This window comes from Salmo salar, chromosome ssa02, assembly GCF_905237065.1.
Source record: "Salmo salar chromosome ssa02, Ssal_v3.1, whole genome shotgun sequence".
NCBI classification, from domain to species: domain Eukaryota; kingdom Metazoa; phylum Chordata; class Actinopteri; order Salmoniformes; family Salmonidae; genus Salmo; species Salmo salar.
Window position 1 is genome coordinate 10,706,353 of NC_059443.1, and position 15,286 is coordinate 10,721,638.

Below are 15,286 nucleotides of genomic sequence, written 5' to 3' on the forward strand. Positions count from 1 at the left end.
GCACTATATAAGAATTAGGGTTCTGTTATGATCAAGTCAGATTAAAGGTAACAGTAAAATAGATTTTCCCCCAATGGCAAGAGTCACTCTTCTGTGTAATTCTGCCTAATTCTCATGTTTCATCTTATTTCTTAGTTATATTTTTCTTTCTTTATAGTCATCATTCTAACTATTTAAGTCATTTCTCATTTACATTTACATTTAAGTCATTTAGCAGACACTCTTATCCAGAGCGACTTACAAAATGGTGCATTCACCTTATGATATCCAGTGGAACAACCACTTTACAATAGTGCATCTAAATCTTTTAGGGGGGTTAGAAGGATTACTTTATCCTATCCTAGGTATTCCTTAAAGAGGTGGGGTTTCAGGTGTCTCCGGAAGGTGGTGATTGCCTCCGCTGTCCTGGCGTCGTGAGGGAGCTTGTTCCACCATTGGGGTGCCAGAGCAGCGAACAGTTTTGACAAGGGCTGAGCGGGAACTGTGCTTCCTCAGAGGTAGGGGGGCCAGCAGGCCAGTGGTGGATGAACGCAGTGCCCTTGTTTGGGTGTAGGGCCTGATCAGAGCCTGAAGGTATGGAGGTGCCGTTCCCTTCACAGCTCCGTAGGCAATCACCATGGTCTTGTAGCGGATGCGAGCTTCAACTGGAAGCCAGTGGAGAGAGCGGAGGAGCGGGGTGACGTGAGAGAACTTGGGAAGGTTGAACACCAGACGGGCTGCGGCGTTCTGGATGAGTTGTAGGGGTTTAATGGCACAGGCAGGGGAGCCCAGCCAACAGCGAGTTGCAGTAATCCAGACGGGAGATGACAAGTGCCTGGAATAGGACCTGCGCCGCTTACTGTGTGAGGCAGGGTCGTACTGTTGTAGAGCATGAACCTACAGGATCGGGTCACCGCCTTGATGTTAGTGGAGAACGACAGGGTGTTGTCCAGGATCACGCCAAGGTTCTTAGCACTCTGGGAGGAGGACACAAGGGAGTTGTCAACCGTGATGGCGAGATCATGGAACGGGCAGTCCTTCCCCGGGAGGAAGAGCAGCTCCGTCTTGCCGAGGTTCAGCTTGAGCTGGTGATCCGTCATCCACACTGATATGTCTGACAGACATGCAGAGATGCGATTCGCCGCCTGGTTATCAGAAGGGGGAAAGGAGAAGATTAATTGTGTGTCGTCTGCATAGCAATGATAGGAGAGACCATGTGAGGATATGACAGAGCCAAGTGACTTGGTGTATAGCGAGAATAGGAGAGGGCCTAGAACAGAGCCCTGGGGACACCAGTGGTGAGAGCGCATGGTGCGGAGACAGATTCTCGCCACGCCACCTGGTAGGAGCGACCTGTCAGGTAGGACGCAATCCAAGCGTGGGCCACGCCGGAGATGCCCAACTCGGAGAGGGTGGAGAGGAGGATCTGATGGTTCACAGTATCAAAGGCAGCAGATAGGTCTAGAAGGATGAGAGCAGAGGAGAGAGATTTCTCATGTTTGGTTTACTGTAATAATGTCTCCCTCTCTTTCCCTTTAGTAAGATATGTTCCACTCCCATACAGTATGTCAATCACTTCCTTTTAAATGGTGCCAGAGACCTCTGTCACTCTGGAAGAAACACATACACACACAAACACTGGATCCTCCGTCCGCGTTGCTTCACAGGGCTTAGTTCAGACAGAGAAAGACAGAATCCTTTGAGGAACTTGCTTGTCATTAGTGGTATAACAGTTCTCCCATCACCATAACTGTGGGAAAGATAATATGATAATACAGTCAGTAAATCAGAGTGTGTGAAGTCTGAGCGCCGGCAGACATGTTGTTTGTTATGATGTGAGAAGAGGCAGAAGCACGGCGGGCAGAGCGCTTGTTCTGTTCCTCGTCATAGCTGGCAGTTTTATGGGCATAACTTATTCCTGCTCGTACAAGACAATCTGGAGCAGATTGTGTGGTCAGGGTGTGAGACTTTGAAAATAAATCCACAATTCCACCATGAATGCAGTCAGTATAGTGATCAGAGTTGAATTATATTCCTACTTTTCCAGCCATGATTCAAATCAAACCCTTCTCCATAACTAGACTTCCGTTTTCTACATGTAGTTATATTTGAGCTTTATTGTTTTCACTGAGAGGCCTTATGCCCCCTGTTATGGAAGTCTTTTAACCTCCCTAATATGAATGTGTTGTCCTGTATGTGCGGTTAGTTAGTCATCATACCATGCATATCTTCAGCATCATTTTCTGGAGGTGGTATGCTTTGTTGACATTGTTTGCGTAACTCTGGATCTTAATCTCTCCTTTATCTGTGTGTTTTTCTCCATGTTCTCCTGATGCGATGGCTGCTGTTGGCTAAATAAGGTGAGAGCACACTTCACATTCTTTCTTTCTTTGGTATTTGGGGGAGGTGGGGGGGGTCAGCTTTAAAATTCCATATAGATTGTGGATTCAATCAATGTAATTGGCTGCTGCATCATTTCCAATCACCCATATTATAGTTTTTTTCTACATTTGTTTCCTTCTTTATTGTTTTCCCCTAATCCTACCACTCCTCCCCTAATTGGAGTAAACTAATGGACAACAATACTTAGACTTCTACTTCCAGCTTTACATACTATATACATTTTACAGACACGGTACATTTTACATTAGTTATCTTTACATTCTTTCTTGCCAACGTTCATCCAGCAGACAGATCCTCTGTAGTTCTCTGAGCCAGAACTACATTTTACCCCGCTATCAGAAAGGAAAGTGAGTGTTCCACCCTTAATGTCATGCTAATCGGATGCTTGACTTGTTCTCGATGGTGTTTTTCAAAAATCTCTTAGTGTGATTTATATTGCAAGGACACGTTTGCTGAAAACCAGGTATGTCTACCTACAAAAATAGCTCTGCAGTTGTCTGCCAGCCAGACCCCTTTTTCTTCTCTCACTCACCCCCTTTTTTGCTGGTATTTTTGCACCGCTGTTTTCATTGACGATATAGAGCTTGTTTAATTTGCCAAGCATGTCCATTTTTCAACATAAAGTCCTTCTGGGAAGGAAAACACGTAGTTCTGGTGGTCAGGCTGTGAGACTCATAAATACATAAGCCCCATAGGAGAGAGTCTGGCTACGTCCCGAATGGAACCCCTTTTCCTTATTTAGTGCACTACTTGGCTCTGGTCAAAATGATTGCACTATAAAGGGAGTAGGGTGCCATTTGAGACGCATCCAGAGTCCGCCCTGTGTTTGTCTGCTCTCTCTGGAGGAGGAATGGCTGCTTGGCTTTGGGGAGTGTAGGGGAAGAGAGGAGAGCATCCCTTGGCAGAAGACATAAGGAACAATGAACTTACTGGCCTGGTATAAACAACAAGAGAGAGCTGTGGGAGAAGCAGATATCTTCCAATATGACATCTGAGTGATGAACAGGTCCGGAGGCCCAACGTAGCCTACAGTAACATTATCAGAGATGGAACTAGCGGTCAGCCTTGGTCCTACTGTAACATATGACTTTCATGTCTGTGTGTTAATACTGTAAGGAGAAAGTTCATAGGTCAATAATAGTTCTCCATTCCTTGTCTTCCGTTCTTACTTGATATCAAGCTGGCTTACGTACATTGTATTGCATTATACACTTAGGCTTATATTGCATTATACACTTAGGCTTATATTACATTATAGACTGAGGCTTATATTACCTTATAGACTTAGGCTTATATTACATCATAGACTTAGGCTTATATTACATTATAGACTTAGGCTTATATTACGTTATAGATTTAGGCTTATATTACATTATAGACTTAGGCTTATATTACATTATAGACTTAGGCTTATATTACATTATAGACTTAGGCTTATATTACCTTATAGACTAGGCTTATATTACATTATAGACTTAGGCTTATATTACATTATAGACGTAGGCTTATATTACATTATAGACTTATGCATATATTACATTATAGACTTAGGCTTATATTACATCTGTTAGTGGAACTGTAAAGCAAGGAGAAATCCAGTGTGTGTGTGTGTGTGTGTGTGTGTGTGTGTGTGTGTGTGTGTTAGCCAGGGTTTGATGGATGCCCGCCCCATGTCCAGCAGCAGTGGCTTCCTCTCTGACAGTAGGCCAGGTTACAGGGGGTGTCTGGTCCACTCAGCCTAGCCTGGACATACTATCTCCTCCTGGGCCAAGCCAAATAAACCTGGGGTGCCGCTCTGCTCCACACAGTGCCTCGCTGTAGAGTGGCACAAATACAGACAGGAGAAACGGTTTAGTCTCCCCCACAGGGTGATGGGAAGGTTACCAGCCATACATGTTGGGATGTAATATCTACAGTGTAGTTTGTGGTGGTATCATTCCATTTAAACCTCTCAGTGATACTATATATGTAATATCTACAGTACAGTTTGTGGTGGTATCATTCCATTTAAACCTCTCAGTGATACTATATATGTAATATCTACAGTACAGTTTGTGGTGGTATCATTCCATTTAAACCTCACAGTGAAACTATATAGGTAATATCTACAGTGTAGTTTGTGGTGGTATCATTCCATTTAAACCTCTCAGTGATACTATATATGTAATATCTACAGTACAGTTTGTGGTGGTATCATTCCATTTAAACCTCTCAGTGATACTATATATGTAATATCTACAGTACAGTTTGTGGTGGTATCATTCCATTTAAACCTCTCAGTGATACTATATATGTAATATCTACAGTACAGTTTGTGGTGGTATCATTCCATTTAAACCTCACAGTGATACTATATATGTAATATCTACAGTGTAGTTTGTGGTGGTATCATTCCATTTAAACCTCACAGTGATACTATATATGTAATATCTACAGTGTAGTTTGTGGTGGTATCATTCCATTTAAACCTCACAGTGATACTATATATGTAATATCTACAGTGTAGTTTGTGGTGGTATCATTCCATTTAAACCTCTCAGTGATACTATATATGTAATATCTACAGTACAGTTTGTGGTGGTATCATTCCATTTAAACCTCTCAGTGAAACTATATATGTAATATCTACAGTACAGTTTGTGGTGGTATCATTCCATTTAAACCTCTCAGTGATACTATATATGTAATATCTACAGTGTAGTTTGTGGTGGTATCATTCCATTTAAACCTCTAAGTGATACTATATATGTAATATCTACAGTGTAGTTTGTGGTGGTATCATTCCATTTAAACCTCTAAGTGATACTATATATGTAATATCTACAGTGTAGTTTGTGGTGGTATCATTCCATTTAAACCTCACAGTGAAACTATATATGTAATATCTACAGTGTAGTTTGTGGTGGTATCATTCCATTTAAACCTCTCAGTGATACTATATATGTAATATCTACAGTACAGTTTGTGGTGGTATCACTCCATTTAAACCGCTCAGTGATACTATATATGTAATATCTACAGTACAGTTTGTGGTGGTATCACTCCATTTAAACCTCTAAGTGATACTATATATGTAATATCTACAGTGTAGTTTGTGGTGGTATCATTCCATTTAAACCTCTAAGTGATACTATATATGTAATATCTACAGTGTAGTTTGTGGTGGTATCATTCCATTTAAACCTCTAAGTGATACTATATATGTAATATCTACAGTACAGTTTGTGGTGGTATCATTCCATTTAAACCTCTCAGTGATACTATATATGTAATATCTACAGTGTAGTTTGTGGTGGTATCATTCCATTTAAACCTCTCAGTGATACTATATATGTAATATCTACAGTACAGTTTGTGGTGGTATCATTCCATTTAAACCTCTAAGTGATACTATATATGTAATATCTACAGTACAGTTTGTGGTGGTATCATTCCATTTAAACCTCTCAGTGATACTATATATGTAATATCTACAGTACAGTTTGTGGTGGTATCACTCCATTTAAACCTCTCAGTGATACTATATATGTAATATCTACAGTACAGTTTGTGGTGGTATCACTCCATTTAAACCTCTCAGTGATACTATATATGTAATATCTACAGTACAGTTTGTGGTGGTATCACTCCATTTAAACCTCTCAGTGATACTTTATATGTAATATCTACAGTACAGTTTGTGGTGGTATCATTCCATTTAAACCTCTCAGTGATACTATATATGTAATATCTACAGTGTAGTTTGTGGTGGTATCACTCCATTTAAACCTCTCAGTGATACTATATATGTAATATCTACAGTACAGTTTGTGGTGGTATCACTCCATTAAAACCTCTCAGTGATACTATATATGTAATATCTACAGTGTAGTTTGTGGTGGTATCATTCCATTTAAACCTCTCAGTGATACTTTATATGTAATATCTACAGTACAGTTTGTGGTGGTATCATTCCATTTAAACCTCACAGTGAAACTATATATGTAATATCTACAGTACAGTTTGTGGTGGTATCATTCCATTTAAACCTCTCAGTGATACTATATATGTAATATCTACAGTACAGTTTGTGGTGGTATCATTCCATTTAAACCTCTCAGTGATACTATATATGTAATATCTACAGTACAGTTTGTGGTGGTATCATTCCATTCGAACCTCCCGGTGATGCTTTATAGGCGGCGCTGTTCCAAAGTAGTGCACTAAATAGGGAATAGGGTGCCATTTAAGACACAAGCCTAGTCCCTGAGAGACAGAGTGAACCATTTAAGACATCCATAGTCCCTGGGAGACAGTGTGGACCATTTAAGACATCCCTAGTCCCTGGGAGACAGTGTGGACCATTTAAGACACACCCCTAGTCCCTGGGAGCCAGAGTGGACCATTTAAGACATCCCTAGTCCCTGGGAGACAGAGTGGACCATTTAAGACATCCCTAGTCCCTGGGAGACAGAGTGGACCATTTAAGACATCCCTAGTCCCTGGGAGACAGAGTGGACCATTTAAGACATCCCTAGTCCCTGGGAGACAGAGTGGACCATTTAAGACATCTCTATTCCCTGGGAGACAGAGTGGACCATTTAAGACACACCCCTAGTCCCTGGGAGACAGAGTGGACCATTTAAGACATCCCTAGTCCCTGGGAGACAGAGTGGACCATTTAAGACACAACCCTAGTCCCTGGGAGACAGAGTGGACCATTTAAGACACACCCCTAGTCCCTGGGAGACAGAGTGGACCATTGAAGACACACCCCTAGTCCCTGGGAGACAGTGTGGACCATTTAAGACATCCCTAGTCCCTGGGAGACAGTGTGGACCATTTAAGACATCCCTAGTCCTTGGGAGACAGAGTGGACCATTTAAGACATCCCTAGTCCCTGGGAGACAGAGTGGACCATTTAAGACACCCCTATTCCCTGGGAGACAGAGTGGACCATTTAAGACATCCCTAGTCCCTGGGAGACAGAGTGGACCATTTAAGACACACCCCTAGTCCCTGGGAGACAGTGTGGACCATTTAAGACATCCCTAGTCCCTGGGAGACAGAGTGGACCATTTAAGACACAACCCTAGTCCCTGGGAGACAGAGTGGACCATTTAAGACACACCCCTAGTCCCTGGGAGACAGAGTGGACCATTTAAGACACACCCTTAGTCCCTGGGAGACAGAGTGGACCATTTAAGACATCCCTAGTCCCTGGGAGACAGAGTGGACCATTTAAGACACCCCTATTCCATGGGAGACAGTGGACCATTTAAGACACACCCCTAGTCCCTGGGAGACAGAGTGGACCATTTAAGACACACCCCTAGTCTCTGGGAGACAGAGTGGAACATTTAAGACATCCCTAGTGCCTGGGAGACAGAGTGGACCATTTAAGACATCCCTAATCCCTGGGAGACAGAGTGGACCATTGAAGACATCCCTAGTCCCTGGGAGACAGAGTGGACCATTTAAGACATCCCTATTCCCTGGTACAGAGTGGACCATTTAAGACATCCCTAGTCCCTGGGAGACAGACTGGTGTTATCTGGGTGACCTCAGGTCTCGGTGTGACTTAGTGAGGTGCTGTCTGTCTGTCTCTCTTCCTGTTTGGTGCTGCTCAGACAATTTAGCTGTAGCTGTGGTCCTGCAGCCCTGTGAAGCCCTGTGAAGTGTCAGGAGAGGAATGGGGGCGATTTGAATTATTACGCTGGCTGGCTTCCACAGTTCATTTGTCTCGAGATGAGAGGAGATGAGAGGAGAGAGGAGATGAGAGGAGATTAGAGGCAAAGGCAGGGAGGGGGGGCAGGGATGTCCGGCTGCTTATAAAAACATTGAGAGAAGAAGAAGAGGAGATGTGAGGTGTGAGGAAACGGCTATAGATCTTCTTTAGCTGTAAAGTAACTACAATACAGAGAAGGACATGATGGTTCTGTTTGTGTCCACATTATGGTGCTGTGCCACTTGGTTGGATCACCAGTTACTGTAACTATGCTAACTATGCTAACTAACTAACACAGCCCCATTCCTTACGTTCCTTAACAATCTTAACGTTTTGCACTGATAATCCAGTGGTCCATATTCTCTGTCTGTGTTGTTGTCTGTCCTCTTATCAGTCAGTAGCTATCTGCCTCTGTTGTCCCTATGGCTGCATCCCCAAGTGGCACCCTATTCCCTATATAGTACACTGCTTTTGACCTGCACCCTATAGGCGCTGGTCAAAAGTAGTGCACTATGTAGGAATAGGGTGCCACTTGAGACTCACACTATGTTTACCTACTGCCACCTCATGGGTTAACCAATTAGGTCAATGGAGGACTGCAGCAGGAACCTAGATATCTACAAGTGAGGTCATTACTTAACAGATACACGTACAATCACAGATACTAATCATATCAAATCAAAGTTTATTTGTCACGTGCGCCGAATACAACAGGGTTAGACCTTACAGTGAAATGCTTACTTACAGGCTCTAACCAATAGTGCAAAAAAGGTATTAGGTGAACAATGGGTAGGTAAAGAAATAAAACAACAGTAAAAAGACAGGCCATATACAGTAGCGAGGCTATAAAAGTAGCGAGGCTACATACAGACACCAGATACTAGCTGGGCATTCTGGGAAATTTGCCTGTCTTGATTGGTTGGCAGGGATCCTCCTCCTAAACCTTCACAGCCTGAGATCACCCGCAGTGGTTCACGCCTATTTTACATTTACATTTTACATTTACATCATTTAGCAGACGCTCTTATCCAGAGCGACTTACAAATTGGTGCATTCACCTTATGATATCCCTGTGTCTTTTTGGAGAGATGTGTGAGTTTAAGAGCAATGTGCAAATTAGGCATCGTAGAAACTTCATAAAGAGTATTAACTGTACTTAAAACCTCTCTGGGACATCTGGGACGCTAGCGTCCCACCCGCGGTACACACTATCAACAGCCAGTGAAATAGCAGGGCGGCAAATTCAAAACAACAAAAATCTCATAATTCAAATTTCTCACACATACAAGTATTATACACCATTTTAAAGATAAGATGCTCCTTAATCCAACCACAGTGTCCGATTTCAAAAAGGCTTTACGTCGAAAGCATAACATTAGATTATGTTAGGACAGCGCCTAAACAAGAAAAACCACACAGCCATTTTCCAAGCAAGGAGAGGCGTCACAAAAACCAGAAATACAGCTAAAATTAATCACTAACCTTTGATGATCTTCATCAGATGACACTCCCAGGACTCAATGTTACAAAATACATGTATGTTTTGTTCGATAAAGTTCATATTTATATCCATAAACCCCATTTTACATTGGCGCGTGATGTTCAGAAAATGTATTCCCACCAAAACTAATGGTGAATGAGCACATCAATTTACAAAAATACTCATCATAAACGCAGATCACTAATCCAAAGGCATAACGCATGAGCGCAAAACCAGAGACGAAAAGTCAAATAGTTCCATTACCGTTTGTAGAAACATGTCAAACAATGTTTACAATCAATCCTTAGGGTCTTTTTAACATAAAACTTCGATAATATTCCAACCGGACAATAGCGTATTCATTACAGAGGAAAAGAAGGAGCGGCGTGCCAGTGTGCCCGCGCAGTAAACAACTCACTGGTCCCAGGCAGTCCACTGATTGACTGAGCTCCTATTCTCTGCCCAGTAACAGTAGAAGCATGAAACAAGTTTCTAAAGACTATTGACAGCCAATGGAAGCCTTAGGAAGTGCAAAATGACCCCACAGACACTGTAGTTTGAATAGGGATTAGATAGAAAAACTACAAGTCACTTCCTGGTTGGATTTTTTCTCAGATTTTTGCCTGCCATATGAGTTCTGTTATACTCACAGACATCATTCAAACAGTTTTAGAAACTTCAGAGTGTTTTCTATGCAAATCTACTAATAATATGCATATCCTACCTTCTGGGCCCGAGTAGCAGGCAGTTTAATTTGGGCACATATTCATCTGAATTTCTGAATACTACCCCCTGTCACCAAGAAGTTAAAATAACAAGCATTTAATCCCGATCTGAAAGAGTGGGGGGAAAAAGCATCCAGACACCACTCATTGTTCCTGCTGTGTTGTGTGGGAGAGATCTGAAAGAGAGAGAAAGCCTCTCAGTCATGTTGATGATGAGTGTGTTCCAATTGGGCAGTGTGACTGGCCCCTGGTGAGCTGAGGGACAAACAAGGCATTTGAATGCTCAACCTATTGCTGTGTGCCAAGAAGGGATTATATCCATTTCAGTGACACCTCAAAATAAAGGGCTGTATATTCAAACCACACATCAATAGCATGCAATTAACACTTAGGTATTTAGTGGCATCCCTATGGGGCCAATCTGTGCTTGGGGACTTGTTGTCAACCATTCATAATAAAGCTTACTGTGTGTGACTGATTGCCATAACACCAGGATATCCTTTCCCTTTAGCTGTGCTGTTCATATGTTAGTGGGTCAGTTGGACCCATAGGTCTGCAGTATCACGTCCCTTTGGTGCCCTATAACAGCAGGCCACCTGACCCTCTCCAGAGCCCTGCTACCTGTCAACAGTATCACGTCCCTGTGACGCCCTATAACAGCAGGTCACCTGACCCTCTCCAGGGCCCTTCCCGCTGTAAATAGTCAGCTCACAGCCCAGACCAGACCAAATTCTGTCCCAAAGGGAACCCTATTCCCTATGTAGTGCACTACTTTTGACCAGGACCTATATGGTCACTATAAAGTGAATAGGGTGCCATTTGGGACGCAGTCCTAGCCTGTATAGGCCACTTCACACACCCTGCCTAGCAGATCACATCAACAGCCAAGTTGAAAAGAACACACTTGAGAATGACACTAACGCATGATCCTGTTTGTTGATGCCAATGGCACTTTGGAAGATGTGCTAGCAAACAGCACAACAGAAACTGAGTCGCTAATGTTTACTACCCAGAGAGAGAGACCCTGTCAGATCTGTCCGGCCCTCTGCCCTCCCCACAGCCTGATTATCCATCACACACACATGCACAGCAGCCATTTCCCCCAGCTTGGAAACTTGGAAGCCTCCACCCCCCTCTGACATGTTGGTTTGTTCCAGAGGAGTTTCACACAGCTCTCTCCATGCTGCTACAGGTGTTAACCCTGCAGATCACACACTTTCTGATTGGAGGATTTGGGGACACGTGTATCGGTCGATCTGTGAATATTTTGTTTTTATATATATATTTGAACCCTTGAACAGTCTCAACACGCTGGGATTCTATCCTAAGGCACAAGACAGAGTAAATTCACTGTGATGTAGGACACTGTGATGTAGGACAAAAGGACACTGTGATGTAGGACAAAAGGCTTTTGCCCTGGACACTGGTTCAACAAGAACAACATGTTCGTGCCAACAAGGAGACTGTCCGTGACACTTCACTCACTCAGTTGCCTGCCCCTAATTGGATTATACCTGGCCTTCCTGTCACTGTCAGATCCCTATCTATCTGTGCCTCCCTACAGTCCATATCAGAGATGTCTCATTCAGTCAGTCATGGGGAAGTAATTACCCTGGGTCAGTATGGGATAGAAGATGGAAGCAGGTCGTCATGACAACAGGAGGTAGAGCTCAATAAGGTGGCTGGATGTCAGGTTAACTAGATGGTACGCCACTGGTAGATAACTCACTGACAGACAGGTGTCAAAGGTCATCCATACTCAGGGGACAACAGGGGAGGAAAACACGCTCATACCCTTTTCATACTACGGAGCTGAGATGAGCTGAACCGAGCTGAGCTGTACTGCGCTAGCATGGTTAGTGGTTACGCTGAGCTGAGATGAGCTGAACCGAGCTGAGCTGTACTGCGCTAGCATGGTTAGTGGTTACGCTGAGCTGAGATGAGATGAGCTGAACCGAGCTGAGCTGTACTGCGCTAGCATGGTTAGTGGTTACGCTGAGCTGAGATGAGCTGAACCGAGCTGAGCTGTACTGTGCTAGCATGGTTAGTGGTTACGCTGAGCTGAGATGAGCTGAACCGAGCTGAGCTGTACTGCGCTAGCATGGTTAGTGGTTACGCTGAGCTGAGATGAGCTGAACCGAGCTGAGCTGTACTGCGCTAGCATGGTTAGTGGTTACGCTGAGCTGAGATGAGATGAGCTGAACCGAGCTGAGCTGTACTGCGCTAGCATGGTTAGTGGTTACGCTGAGCTGAGATGAGCTGAACCGAGATGAGCTGTACTGTGCTAGCATGGTTAGTGGTTACGCTGAGCTGAGATGAGCTGAACCGAGATGAGCTGTACTGCGCTAGCATGGTTAGTGGTTACGCTGAGCTGAGATGAGCTGAACCGAGCTGAGCTGTACTGCGCTAGCATGGTTAGTGGTTACACATCCACCATAGTTGCTGGAAAGGACAAAGGAAAATATCTAAGCCAGAACAGTATTGTTCAGGTCAATATGATCCTGTGAGACTGGTATCAGTCTGACTGGAAACATCCAAAAATGGAAAATAGATTTTATCCCTCTTGGTGCACGAACCAGGTGTTTTGAAAAAGAGGCAGAGCATCTTGGCTAACATGTGTTTTTCCGACACACAGCGTGGCTGAGATGTACATGAGTTGTGGTGGTGTGTCAGTGCTGTGTGTGTCTGTCTGTATTTCTGTCTGTCTCCACATTGGCCTGAAACGGTTACTGAAATGGATGCAGCCTTTACACGGGAGCTGTTTAAAGTGCCGTTTGCGGACGTCCCATATTTCTCACCATGTCAGGTTCGGAGAGAGAGAGAGAACAGAGGAAAGCAAGGAGGGGGTAAAGAAAGGGGGAGGAATGGGAGGGAGGGAGGAACGGGAGGGAGGCAGTCATTGGGTCAATGTTCAGTAAAGGTTTTCTAGCCCCTGCTTAGGAAGAAAGGTTTAGGAAGAAGGGCGAGTCTGAAACCCAGTCAACAACATGATGAGGATTGTGGTGAAATGAAAACCTCTGATGCAGTCGGATCGTAAATGCCGCAGCCTGCAGAGAGCACCTGCTTTTTGGGTACTCCGCTTTTTATGAGGGTCACGCGGGCGTTAGAATGCGCTGCTATATACACAGCCACACGTGTAATTCTGTTTGTATAGATGGACTTGGCTTTGAAATCCGAGCATTTCAGCATCAAAAAGCACTTGGCAGGTTTTCATAGAGGGATTTAGGGCTATGGTGGCTGCCAAGGGACACACATGGACCGGCCTTCTCTGAGCCCTGCCCAAACACAAAATAGGCTAGTAGAACATAACAGCAGTCACAATGGCTTCTGAAAGACAATTCCCATAGAAACCACTTTGAAAAGGGTCATCTTAAATGGGATGGGTACCTTTACAGTAACTAGCTTAGCACCACCTCTAACTGCTATGGGCTGTTGATGATTTTATCTGTTACCGTAATACTGATGATACAGTATGTTACCATGGTACTGATGAAACATTATGTTACCATGGTACTGATGATACAATATGTTACCATGGTACTGATGATACAGTATGTTACCATGGTACTGATGATACAATATGTTACCAGGGTACTGATGATACACTATGTTACCATAGTACTGATGATACAGTATGTTACTATGGTACTGATGATACAGTATGTTACTGATGTTACTGTAGTGATGGTACTGATGATACAGTATGTTACCATAGTACTGATGATACAGTATGTTACTGATGTTACTGTAGTGATGGTACTGATGATACAGTATGTTACCATAGTACTGATGATACAGTATGTTACTGATGTTACTGTAGTGATGGTACTGATGATACAGTATGTTACCATGGTACTGATGATACAATATGTTACCATGATACTGATGATAAAATATGTTACCATGGTACTGATGATACAGTATGTTACCATAGTACTGATGATACATTATGTTACCAGGGTACTGATGATACACTATGTTACCATAGTACTGATGATACAGTATGTTACTATGGTACTGATGATACACTATGTTACCATAGTACTGATGATACAATATGTTACCATGATACTGATGATAAAATATGTTACCATAGTACTGATGATACAGTATGTTACCATGGTACTGATGATACACTATGTTACCATAGTACTGATGATACAGTATGTTACTGATGTTACTGTAGTGATGGTACTAATGATACAGTATGTTACTATGGTACTGATGATACATTATGTTACCATAGTACTGATGATACAGTATTTTACCATAGTACTGATGATACAGTATGTTACTGATGTTACTGTAGTGATGGTACTGATGATACAGTATGTTACTATGGTACTGATGATACAGTATGTTACCATAGTACTGATGATACAATATGTTACTGATGTTACTGTAGTGATGGTACTGATGATACAGTATGTTACCATAGTACTGATGATACAATATGCTACCAGGGTACTTTTTTGGTTACTACATGACTCCATATGTGTTATTTCATAGCTTTGATGTCTTCACTATTATTCTGTGTAGAATGTAGAAAATAGTAAAAATAAAGAAAAACCCTTGAATGAGTAGGCGTGTACAAACTTTTCACTGGTACTGTATATATATTTACTTTCACTTTCACTTAGCTAGTGAATACAGCTAGCTTGTTTAGCCTACTCAAACACCTGGCTCAAACAGAGAGGGATGCTATGTTAGCTAGCTGGCTATGGCTATCCAACACTAGAACTCTTCCAAGTCAAGGTAAGCGTTTGGTTTTATTAATTTATTGCCACCGGGGCCCGCCGGTGTAACTGCTAAACTGCTTTCTGACTGTACTGCATGATTGTAGCGGGTTTACTAATGCGTTAGTTCTAGTATGTTGGCTATGACGTGACAGTGATGTAGGCTGTGTGTAGCAGTTAGCGGTCATGATATGTTTGGCTTGGAAAGTTTTTATCGCTTGCCCACAGACAGATGATGTGTTGTGCACTGAAGTCC

The 15,286-nt window shown here is 42.9% G+C and overlaps 1 protein-coding gene across 1 annotated transcript in view; it reads left to right on the forward strand.

Moving 5' to 3' along the window:
- LOC106574139 (FH1/FH2 domain-containing protein 3) overlaps positions 1 to 15,286 on the forward strand; it is a 214,502-nt gene that overhangs the window by 83,087 nt on the left and 116,129 nt on the right.